Here is a 12,496-nt window from a genome sequence, read left to right on the forward strand (position 1 = left end):
CCTGCTTCGCTGGCAGGGGCTCCTTCTCACACTGCTTTCCGTGGGGAAACACTGCGTGTGCCAGGGGTCTCCTGTGTGCACAAAATCTCTCCCCAGTGCCGGAGGTGCAGGGAATCCTCTTTGGACACAGAGCAATGTTCTAGGCAGACCTCCGATGCTGGGAGAGCCTCCACTTCCCCAACTGTCCAACTGCCTCAGGAACACACTACTAAGGAGTGTGGGTCTAACAGGCAGAACGGCCCGAGTGAGGCACGTGGATGGCAGGCCAAAGCCACTGTGCTGAGCGTTCCCCCTGCAAGTCCCAGCTGAAGGCTCTGGGCACCAGGCTCAAGCTGGAATGAGCCTGTAGCCTGGCCTCCAGTCCCAGGCTTTCCCTGGGCACTGCTAGTTTGGGACCCATCCCAGGCTCAGCCAGGCCTCCCTAGGGCCTGTGCTGGCCTAGGCCACTGCCAGCCAGCAGGACCTCGACAGAGCACAATTCATTCGAGCAGGCCCCAGGGTGTTGCCTGTGTGTCTCTTGCACTGCTGGGAAGCTGCGGGTCCAGAGGCTGTGTGTGCACGTGGCCACTGGGGCCTGAGCACCGAATAGTCAGGACCCCACTTGCAAGCAGGACTCCTGCCGCCTCTTCGCTGCGTGCCACACCCCCATGCTGCCTGCACTGTCTTCACTGCTGGCAGGCCTCTGTGTGCACAGGCCAGTCTACGCCAAGGAAACAAGGGGCTTGAGCTCCCCTTGCTAGGAGCTCCTCCTACAGCACTCTGGACCAGGGCACACACGCCCCTGGCCCAGCAGCCTGCAAGGAAGCTGCCGCTGAGCCACGCAGAAAGGCCTGCAGCGCTTGGCAGGGAGCCTTCGGCTGTGGACAGCTTTCCCACTGCCAAGCCTTGGAGGAGTTCGTGGATGCTGGGGCCTGCAGCGTTTTCCATCGCAGAGCACTGGGGGCCCAAAGCCTCCCCTGTGGCTTCCGAGCCCCTTCCCACCCACAGGCCCTTGGCCACCCACTCTGTTGCCAGAGGGAAGTCCTAAGCAGGACTCTCTAGCTTGTGCAGCCAGAGTGCCTCCTGCTTGGAAATGGCCTCAGGAACTCCTTTGGAGTGAGGCTGCTCCCATGCTGGTCAGCCAGCAGATGGTGCCATCGTTCCACCAAAAAACTCTCTGCTCTGCCTTCAGCCAAGGCTCGCCCTGCTGAGCTCTCTCTGCTTCAAGCAGAGACTCCAGGGTGCGTCCAGCCTACAGAAAGCAGAGTGCCTTTGCCTGAGCACTGCTATGCTGGGGCAGCAACCTGAAGGCCTCCCAGGGCCTTCTCTGCCCTAACCCAGTCGTGCCATTCGGCCCATGCGGGGAGCAAAGTTCCCCCTTGGCAGGGCTCAGCGTGTGGCCTGGGTGTGCTTTCACGGCTGGGAAAGGGCAGATCCTGAAGCTGGGTGCCCTCCTGTGAATGGGGCCTGGCGGGCAGAGCCGGCATTCCCTGGTTGGGAGGTAGGAGATCTGGGGCCTTCAAGCTGCATGCACATGCCCTATCTGGCTGCCCCTCTTGCTTCTTCTCTGCTGCCAAGCCTCTCACACCACACGTGCGTCTCATGGGAAGGAGCAGGCTGCTTGCCATTCTTGGGCAGGGAATCATCCCACACGGCCTCGTTTCCTCGAAGGGGAGTGCGCTCTGACCCAGAGCCTTCAGAGGAGCTGTAGGCTCTCCAGCCACAAAGGCCTGTAGCTGAGTCCATGACAGCCTGCTGCATGGAGGGCTTCTATGGGAGAGTGCCCTGCTTCCCTGGCAGGGGCTCCTTCTCACACTGCTTTCCGTGGGGAAACACTGCGTGTGCCAGGGGTCTCCTGTGTGCACAAAATCTCTCCCCAGTGCCGGAGGTGCAGGGAATCCTCTTTGGACACAGAGCAATGTTCTAGGCAGACCTCCCATGCTGGGAGAGCCTCCACTTCCCCAACTGTCCAACTGCCTCAGGAACACACTACTAGGGAGTGTGGGTCTAACAGGCAGAACGGCCCGAGTGAGGCACGTGGATGGCAGGCCAAAGCCACTGTGCTGAGCATTCCCCGTGCAAGTCCCAGCTGAAGGCTCTGGGCACCAGGCTCAAGCTGGAATGAGCCTGTAGCCTGGCCTCCAGTCCCAGGCTTTCCCTGGGCACTGCTAGTTTGGGACCCATCCCAGGCTCAGCCAGGCCTCCCTAGGGCCTGTGCTGGCCTAGGCCACTGCCAGCCAGCAGGACCTCGACAGAGCACAGTTCATTCGAGCAGGCCCCAGGGTGTGGCCTGTGTGTCCCTTGCACTGCTGGGAAGCTGCGGGTCCAGAGGCTGTGTGTGCACGTGGCCACTGGGGCCTGAGCACCGAACAGTCATGACCCCACTTGCAAGCAGGACTCCTGCCACCTCTTCGCTGCCTGCCACACCCCCATGCTGCCTGCACTGTCTTCACTGCTGGCAGGCCTCTGTGTGCACAGGCCAGTCTACGCCAAGGAAACAAGGGGATTGAGCTCCCCTTGCTAGGAGCTCCTCCTACAGCACTCCGGACCAGGGCACACACGCCCCTGGACCAGCAGCCTGCAAGGAAGCTGCCGCTGAGCCACGCAGAAAGGCCTGCAGCGCTTGGCAGGGAGCCTTCGGCTGTGGACAGCTTTCCCACTGCCAAGCCTTGGAGGAGTTTGTGGATGCTGGGGCCTGCAGCGTTTTCCATCGCAGAGCACTGGGGGCCCAAAGCCTCCCCTGTGGCTTCCGAGCCCCTTCCCACCCACAGGCCCTTGGCCACCCACTCTGTTGCCAGAGGGAAGTCCTAAGCAGGACTCTATAGCTTGTGCAGCCAGAGTGCCTCCTGCTTGGAAACTTCCTCAGGAACTCATTTGGAGTGAGGCTTCTCCTGCCACGCTTGCTGGCCAGCAGATGGTGCCATCGCTCCACCAAAAAACTCTCTGCTTTGCCTTCAGCCTGGAATCGCCTAGCTGAGCTCTCTCTGCCTCAAGCCAAAACTCGAGTGTGCATCCAGCCTACAGAAAGCAGAGTGCCTTTTCCTGAGCACTGCTATGTGGTGGCAGTTCCCTGAAGGCCTCCTGGGCCTTCTCTCCCCTAACACAGTCGTGCCATTCAGCCCACCCGGGGAGCCAAGGTCACCCTTGGCAGGGCTCAGGGTGTGGCCTGGGAATGGTTCCATGGCTGGGAAAGGGCAGATGCTGAAGCTGGGTGCCCACTTGGGAATGGGGCCTGATGGGCAGAGCCGGCATTCCCTGGGTGGGAGGCAGGAGTCTAGGGCTTCCAAGCTGCATGCAGATCCCCTCCCTGGCTGCCCTGCTTGCTTCTGGGCTGACAAGCCTCTCTCACCACACGTGCGTCTCATCGAATGGAGCAGGCTGAGTGCCATTGTGGGCAAGGACCTCATCCCACAACCTCGTTTCCTCCAAGGGGAGTGCAAATGGACCCAGAGCCTCCAGAGGAGCTGCAGTCTCTCCAGCCACAAAGGCCTGCAGCCGAGTCCATGACAGCCTGCTGCACGGAGGGCTTCGATGGGCGAGTGCCATGCTTCCCTGGCGGGGGCTCTTTCTCACACTGCTTTCCATGGGGAAACACTGTGTGTGCCAAGGGTCTCCTGTGTGCAGAAAATCTCTGCCCAGCGCCAGAGGTGCAGGGAATCCTCTTTGGACACACAGCCATGTTCTGGGCAGGCCTCCCATGTTGGGAGAGCCTCCACCTCCCCAACTGTCCAACTGCCTCAGGAACACACTTCTAGGGAGTGTGGGTCTGCCAGGCAGGGCGGCCCGAGGGAGGAACGTGGATTGCAGGCCAAAGCCACTGTGCTGAGCCTTCCCCCTGCACGTCCTAGCCGAAGGCTCTGCGTACCAGGCCCAAACTGGAATGAGCCTGCAGCCTGGCCTGCAGTCCCAGGCTTGCCCTGGGCACTGCTAGGTCCGGACCCATCCCAGGCTCAGCCAGGCCTCCCGAGGGCCTGTGCTGGCCTTGGCCACTGCCAGCCAGCAGGACCTCGATGGAGCACAGTTCATTCGAGAAGGCCCCAGGGTGGTGCCTGTGTGTCTCTTGCACTGCTGGGAAGCTGCAGGTCCAGAGGCGGTGTGTGCACGTGAGCACTGGGGCCTGAGCACCAAACAGTCATGAGCCCACTTTCAAGTGGGACTCCTGCCGCCTCTTCGCTGCCTGCCACACCCCCTTGCTGCCTGTGCTGTCATCACTGCTGGCTGGCCTCTGTGTTCACAGGCCAGTGTAGGCCAAGGAAACAACGTGCTTGCTCTCCCCTAGCTAGGAGCTCCTCCTGCAGCCTTCTGGCCCAGGGGACACATGCCCCTGGCCCAGCAGCCTGCAAGGAAGCTCCAGCTTAGCCCTCCAGAAAGGCCTGCAGCACTTGGCAGGGAGCCATCTGCTATGGACAGCTATCCCACTGCAAAGCCTTGGAGGAGTTCATGGATGCTCGGGCCTGCAGTGTTTTCCATCAGAGAACACTGGGTGCCCAAAGCCTCGCCTGTGGCTTCTGAGCACCCTCCAACCCACATGCCCTTGGCACCCACTCTGTTGCCACAGGGAAGTCGTAAGCAGGACTCTGGAGCTTGGGGAGCCAGAGTGCCTCCTGCTTGGAAACTTCCTCAGGAACTCATTTGGAGTGAGGCTTCTCCTGCCACGCTTGCTGGCCAGCAGATGGTGCCATCGCTCCACCAAAAAACTCTCTGCTTTGCCTTCAGCCTGGAATCGCCTAGCTGAGCTCTCTCTGCCTCAAGCCAAAACTCGAGTGTGCATCCAGCCTACAGAAAGCAGAGTGCCTTTTCCTGAGCACTGCTATGTGGTGGCAGTTCCCTGAAGGCCTCCTGGGCCTTCTCTCCCCTAACACAGTCGTGCCATTCAGCCCACCCGGGGAGCCAAGGTCACCCTTGGCAGGGCTCAGGGTGTGGCCTGGGAATGGTTCCATGGCTGGGAAAGGGCAGATGCTGAAGCTGGGTGCCCACTTGGGAATGGGGCCTGATGGGCAGAGCCGGCATTCCCTGGGTGGGAGGCAGGAGTCTAGGGCTTCCAAGCTGCATGCAGATCCCCTCCCTGGCTGCCCTGCTTGCTTCTGGGCTGACAAGCCTCTCTCACCACACGTGCGTCTCATCGAATGGAGCAGGCTGAGTGCCATTGTGGGCAAGGACCTCATCCCACAACCTCGTTTCCTCCAAGGGGAGTGCAAATGGACCCAGAGCCTCCAGAGGAGCTGCAGTCTCTCCAGCCACAAAGGCCTGCAGCCGAGTCCATGACAGCCTGCTGCATGGAGGGCTTCGATGGGCGAGTGCCATGCTTCCCTGGCGGGGGCTCTTTCTCACACTGCTTTCCATGGGGAAACACTGTGTGTGCCAAGGGTCTCCTGTGTGCAGAAAATCTCTGCCCAGCGCCAGAGGTGCAGGGAATCCTCTTTGGACACACAGCCATGTTCTGGGCAGGCCTCCCATGTTGGGAGAGCCTCCACCTCCCCAACTGTCCAACTGCCTCAGGAACACACTTCTAGGGAGTGTGGGTCTGCCAGGCAGGGCGGCCCGAGGGAGGAACGTGGATTGCAGGCCAAAGCCACTGTGCTGAGCCTTCCCCCTGCACGTCCTAGCCGAAGGCTCTGCGTACCAGGCCCAAACTGGAATGAGCCTGCAGCCTGGCCTGCAGTCCCAGGCTTGCCCTGGGCACTGCTAGGTCCGGACCCATCCCAGGCTCAGCCAGGCCTCCCGAGGGCCTGTGCTGGCCTTGGCCACTGCCAGCCAGCAGGACCTCGACGCAGCACAGTTCATTCGAGAAGGCCCCAGGGTGGTGCCTGTGTGTCTCTTGCACTGCTGGGAAGCTGCAGGTCCAGAGGCTGTGTGTGCACGTGAGCACTGGGGCCTGAGCACCAAACAGTCATGAGCCCACTTTCAAGTGGGACTCCTGCCGCCTCTTAGCTGCCTGCCACACCCCCTTGCTGCCTGTGCTGTCATCACTGCTGGCTGGCCTCTGTGTTCACAGGCCAGTGTAGGCCAAGGAAACAACGTGCTTGCTCTCCCCTAGCTAGGAGCTCCTCCTGCAGCCTTCTGGCCCAGGGGACACATGCCCCTGGCCCAGCAGCCTGCAAGGAAGCTCCAGCTTAGCCCTCCAGAAAGGCCTGCAGCACTTGGCAGGGAGCCATCTGCTATGGACAGCTATCCCACTGCAAAGCCTTGGAGGAGTTCATGGATGCTCGGGCCTGCAGTGTTTTCCATCAGAGAACACTGGGTGCCCAAAGCCTCGCCTGTGGCTTCTGAGCACCCTCCAACCCACATGCCCTTGGCACCCACTCTGTTGCCACAGGGAAGTCGTAAGCAGGACTCTGGAGCTTGGGGAGCCAGAGTGCCTCCTGCTTGGAAACTTCCTCAGGAACTCATTTGGAGTGAGGCTTCTCCTGCCACGCTTGCTGGCCAGCAGATGGTGCCATCGCTCCACCAAAAAACTCTCTGCTTTGCCTTCAGCCTGGAATCGCCTAGCTGAGCTCTCTCTGCCTCAAGCCAAAACTCGAGTGTGCATCCAGCCTACAGAAAGCAGAGTGCCTTTTCCTGAGCACTGCTATGTGGTGGCAGTTCCCTGAAGGCCTCCTGGGCCTTCTCTCCCCTAACACAGTCGTGCCATTCAGCCCACCCGGGGAGCCAAGGTCACCCTTGGCAGGGCTCAGGGTGTGGCCTGGGAATGGTTCCATGGCTGGGAAAGGGCAGATGCTGAAGCTGGGTGCCCACTTGGGAATGGGGCCTGATGGGCAGAGCCGGCATTCCCTGGGTGGGAGGCAGGAGTCTAGGGCTTCCAAGCTGCATGCAGATCCCCTCCCTGGCTGCCCTGCTTGCTTCTGGGCTGACAAGCCTCTCTCACCACACGTGCGTCTCATCGAATGGAGCAGGCTGAGTGCCATTGTGGGCAAGGACCTCATCCCACAACCTCGTTTCCTCCAAGGGGAGTGCAAATGGACCCAGAGCCTCCAGAGGAGCTGCAGTCTCTCCAGCCACAAAGGCCTGCAGCCGAGTCCATGACAGCCTGCTGCATGGAGGGCTTCGATGGGCGAGTGCCATGCTTCCCTGGCGGGGGCTCTTTCTCACACTGCTTTCCATGGGGAAACACTGTGTGTGCCAAGGGTCTCCTGTGTGCAGAAAATCTCTGCCCAGCGCCAGAGGTGCAGGGAATCCTCTTTGGACACACAGCCATGTTCTGGGCAGGCCTCCCATGTTGGGAGAGCCTCCACCTCCCCAACTGTCCAACTGCCTCAGGAACACACTTCTAGGGAGTGTGGGTCTGCCAGGCAGGGCGGCCCGAGGGAGGAACGTGGATTGCAGGCCAAAGCCACTGTGCTGAGCCTTCCCCCTGCACGTCCTAGCCGAAGGCTCTGCGTACCAGGCCCAAACTGGAATGAGCCTGCAGCCTGGCCTGCAGTCCCAGGCTTGCCCTGGGCACTGCTAGGTCCGGACCCATCCCAGGCTCAGCCAGGCCTCCCGAGGGCCTGTGCTGGCCTTGGCCACTGCCAGCCAGCAGGACCTCGACGCAGCACAGTTCATTCGAGAAGGCCCCAGGGTGGTGCCTGTGTGTCTCTTGCACTGCTGGGAAGCTGCAGGTCCAGAGGCTGTGTGTGCACGTGAGCACTGGGGCCTGAGCACCAAACAGTCATGAGCCCACTTTCAAGTGGGACTCCTGCCGCCTCTTAGCTGCCTGCCACACCCCCTTGCTGCCTGTGCTGTCATCACTGCTGGCTGGCCTCTGTGTTCACAGGCCAGTGTAGGCCAAGGAAACAACGTGCTTGCTCTCCCCTAGCTAGGAGCTCCTCCTGCAGCCTTCTGGCCCAGGGGACACATGCCCCTGGCCCAGCAGCCTGCAAGGAAGCTCCAGCTTAGCCCTCCAGAAAGGCCTGCAGCACTTGGCAGGGAGCCATCTGCTATGGACAGCTATCCCACTGCAAAGCCTTGGAGGAGTTCATGGATGCTCGGGCCTGCAGTGTTTTCCATCAGAGAACACTGGGTGCCCAAAGCCTCGCCTGTGGCTTCTGAGCACCCTCCAACCCACATGCCCTTGGCACCCACTCTGTTGCCACAGGGAAGTCGTAAGCAGGACTCTGGAGCTTGGGGAGCCAGAGTGCCTCCTGCTTGGAAACTTCCTCAGGAACTCATTTGGAGTGAGGCTTCTCCTGCCACGCTTGCTGGCCAGCAGATGGTGCCATCGCTCCACCAAAAAACTCTCTGCTTTGCCTTCAGCCTGGAATCGCCTAGCTGAGCTCTCTCTGCCTCAAGCCAAAACTCGAGTGTGCATCCAGCCTACAGAAAGCAGAGTGCCTTTTCCTGAGCACTGCTATGTGGTGGCAGTTCCCTGAAGGCCTCCTGGGCCTTCTCTCCCCTAACACAGTCGTGCCATTCAGCCCACCCGGGGAGCCAAGGTCACCCTTGGCAGGGCTCAGGGTGTGGCCTGGGAATGGTTCCATGGCTGGGAAAGGGCAGATGCTGAAGCTGGGTGCCCACTTGGGAATGGGGCCTGATGGGCAGAGCCGGCATTCCCTGGGTGGGAGGCAGGAGTCTAGGGCTTCCAAGCTGCATGCAGATCCCCTCCCTGGCTGCCCTGCTTGCTTCTGGGCTGACAAGCCTCTCTCACCACACGTGCGTCTCATCGAATGGAGCAGGCTGAGTGCCATTGTGGGCAAGGACCTCATCCCACAACCTCGTTTCCTCCAAGGGGAGTGCAAATGGACCCAGAGCCTCCAGAGGAGCTGCAGTCTCTCCAGCCACAAAGGCCTGCAGCCGAGTCCATGACAGCCTGCTGCATGGAGGGCTTCGATGGGCGAGTGCCATGCTTCCCTGGCGGGGGCTCTTTCTCACACTGCTTTCCATGGGGAAACACTGTGTGTGCCAAGGGTCTCCTGTGTGCAGAAAATCTCTGCCCAGCGCCAGAGGTGCAGGGAATCCTCTTTGGACACACAGCCATGTTCTGGGCAGGCCTCCCATGTTGGGAGAGCCTCCACCTCCCCAACTGTCCAACTGCCTCAGGAACACACTTCTAGGGAGTGTGGGTCTGCCAGGCAGGGCGGCCCGAGGGAGGAACGTGGATTGCAGGCCAAAGCCACTGTGCTGAGCCTTCCCCCTGCACGTCCTAGCCGAAGGCTCTGCGTACCAGGCCCAAACTGGAATGAGCCTGCAGCCTGGCCTGCAGTCCCAGGCTTGCCCTGGGCACTGCTAGGTCCGGACCCATCCCAGGCTCAGCCAGGCCTCCCGAGGGCCTGTGCTGGCCTTGGCCACTGCCAGCCAGCAGGACCTCGACGCAGCACAGTTCATTCGAGAAGGCCCCAGGGTGGTGCCTGTGTGTCTCTTGCACTGCTGGGAAGCTGCAGGTCCAGAGGCTGTGTGTGCACGTGAGCACTGGGGCCTGAGCACCAAACAGTCATGAGCCCACTTTCAAGTGGGACTCCTGCCGCCTCTTAGCTGCCTGCCACACCCCCTTGCTGCCTGTGCTGTCATCACTGCTGGCTGGCCTCTGTGTTCACAGGCCAGTGTAGGCCAAGGAAACAACGTGCTTGCTCTCCCCTAGCTAGGAGCTCCTCCTGCAGCCTTCTGGCCCAGGGGACACATGCCCCTGGCCCAGCAGCCTGCAAGGAAGCTCCAGCTTAGCCCTCCAGAAAGGCCTGCAGCACTTGGCAGGGAGCCATCTGCTATGGACAGCTATCCCACTGCAAAGCCTTGGAGGAGTTCATGGATGCTCGGGCCTGCAGTGTTTTCCATCAGAGAACACTGGGTGCCCAAAGCCTCGCCTGTGGCTTCTGAGCACCCTCCAACCCACATGCCCTTGGCACCCACTCTGTTGCCACAGGGAAGTCGTAAGCAGGACTCTGGAGCTTGGGGAGCCAGAGTGCCTCCTGCTTGGAAACTTCCTCAGGAACTCATTTGGAGTGAGGCTTCTCCTGCCACGCTTGCTGGCCAGCAGATGGTGCCATCGCTCCACCAAAAAACTCTCTGCTTTGCCTTCAGCCTGGAATCGCCTAGCTGAGCTCTCTCTGCCTCAAGCCAAAACTCGAGTGTGCATCCAGCCTACAGAAAGCAGAGTGCCTTTTCCTGAGCACTGCTATGTGGTGGCAGTTCCCTGAAGGCCTCCTGGGCCTTCTCTCCCCTAACACAGTCGTGCCATTCAGCCCACCCGGGGAGCCAAGGTCACCCTTGGCAGGGCTCAGGGTGTGGCCTGGGAATGGTTCCATGGCTGGGAAAGGGCAGATGCTGAAGCTGGGTGCCCACTTGGGAATGGGGCCTGATGGGCAGAGCCGGCATTCCCTGGGTGGGAGGCAGGAGTCTAGGGCTTCCAAGCTGCATGCAGATCCCCTCCCTGGCTGCCCTGCTTGCTTCTGGGCTGACAAGCCTCTCTCACCACACGTGCGTCTCATCGAATGGAGCAGGCTGAGTGCCATTGTGGGCAAGGACCTCATCCCACAACCTCGTTTCCTCCAAGGGGAGTGCAAATGGACCCAGAGCCTCCAGAGGAGCTGCAGTCTCTCCAGCCACAAAGGCCTGCAGCCGAGTCCATGACAGCCTGCTGCATGGAGGGCTTCGATGGGCGAGTGCCATGCTTCCCTGGCGGGGGCTCTTTCTCACACTGCTTTCCATGGGGAAACACTGTGTGTGCCAAGGGTCTCCTGTGTGCAGAAAATCTCTGCCCAGCGCCAGAGGTGCAGGGAATCCTCTTTGGACACACAGCCATGTTCTGGGCAGGCCTCCCATGTTGGGAGAGCCTCCACCTCCCCAACTGTCCAACTGCCTCAGGAACACACTTCTAGGGAGTGTGGGTCTGCCAGGCAGGGCGGCCCGAGGGAGGAACGTGGATTGCAGGCCAAAGCCACTGTGCTGAGCCTTCCCCCTGCACGTCCTAGCCGAAGGCTCTGCGTACCAGGCCCAAACTGGAATGAGCCTGCAGCCTGGCCTGCAGTCCCAGGCTTGCCCTGGGCACTGCTAGGTCCGGACCCATCCCAGGCTCAGCCAGGCCTCCCGAGGGCCTGTGCTGGCCTTGGCCACTGCCAGCCAGCAGGACCTCGACGCAGCACAGTTCATTCGAGAAGGCCCCAGGGTGGTGCCTGTGTGTCTCTTGCACTGCTGGGAAGCTGCAGGTCCAGAGGCTGTGTGTGCACGTGAGCACTGGGGCCTGAGCACCAAACAGTCATGAGCCCACTTTCAAGTGGGACTCCTGCCGCCTCTTAGCTGCCTGCCACACCCCCTTGCTGCCTGTGCTGTCATCACTGCTGGCTGGCCTCTGTGTTCACAGGCCAGTGTAGGCCAAGGAAACAACGTGCTTGCTCTCCCCTAGCTAGGAGCTCCTCCTGCAGCCTTCTGGCCCAGGGGACACATGCCCCTGGCCCAGCAGCCTGCAAGGAAGCTCCAGCTTAGCCCTCCAGAAAGGCCTGCAGCACTTGGCAGGGAGCCATCTGCTATGGACAGCTATCCCACTGCAAAGCCTTGGAGGAGTTCATGGATGCTCGGGCCTGCAGTGTTTTCCATCAGAGAACACTGGGTGCCCAAAGCCTCGCCTGTGGCTTCTGAGCACCCTCCAACCCACATGCCCTTGGCACCCACTCTGTTGCCACAGGGAAGTCGTAAGCAGGACTCTGGAGCTTGGGGAGCCAGAGTGCCTCCTGCTTGGAAACTTCCTCAGGAACTCATTTGGAGTGAGGCTTCTCCTGCCACGCTTGCTGGCCAGCAGATGGTGCCATCGCTCCACCAAAAAACTCTCTGCTTTGCCTTCAGCCTGGAATCGCCTAGCTGAGCTCTCTCTGCCTCAAGCCAAAACTCGAGTGTGCATCCAGCCTACAGAAAGCAGAGTGCCTTTTCCTGAGCACTGCTATGTGGTGGCAGTTCCCTGAAGGCCTCCTGGGCCTTCTCTCCCCTAACACAGTCGTGCCATTCAGCCCACCCGGGGAGCCAAGGTCACCCTTGGCAGGGCTCAGGGTGTGGCCTGGGAATGGTTCCATGGCTGGGAAAGGGCAGATGCTGAAGCTGGGTGCCCACTTGGGAATGGGGCCTGATGGGCAGAGCCGGCATTCCCTGGGTGGGAGGCAGGAGTCTAGGGCTTCCAAGCTGCATGCAGATCCCCTCCCTGGCTGCCCTGCTTGCTTCTGGGCTGACAAGCCTCTCTCACCACACGTGCGTCTCATCGAATGGAGCAGGCTGAGTGCCATTGTGGGCAAGGACCTCATCCCACAACCTCGTTTCCTCCAAGGGGAGTGCAAATGGACCCAGAGCCTCCAGAGGAGCTGCAGTCTCTCCAGCCACAAAGGCCTGCAGCCGAGTCCATGACAGCCTGCTGCATGGAGGGCTTCGATGGGCGAGTGCCATGCTTCCCTGGCGGGGGCTCTTTCTCACACTGCTTTCCATGGGGAAACACTGTGTGTGCCAAGGGTCTCCTGTGTGCAGAAAATCTCTGCCCAGCGCCAGAGGTGCAGGGAATCCTCTTTGGACACACAGCCATGTTCTGGGCAGGCCTCCCATGTTGGGAGAGCCTCCACCTCCCCAACTG

The sequence above is a fragment of the Hippopotamus amphibius genome, chromosome 1 (assembly GCF_030028045.1).
Source record: "Hippopotamus amphibius kiboko isolate mHipAmp2 chromosome 1, mHipAmp2.hap2, whole genome shotgun sequence".
In the NCBI taxonomy this organism is placed as follows: Eukaryota; Metazoa; Chordata; class Mammalia; order Artiodactyla; family Hippopotamidae; genus Hippopotamus; species Hippopotamus amphibius.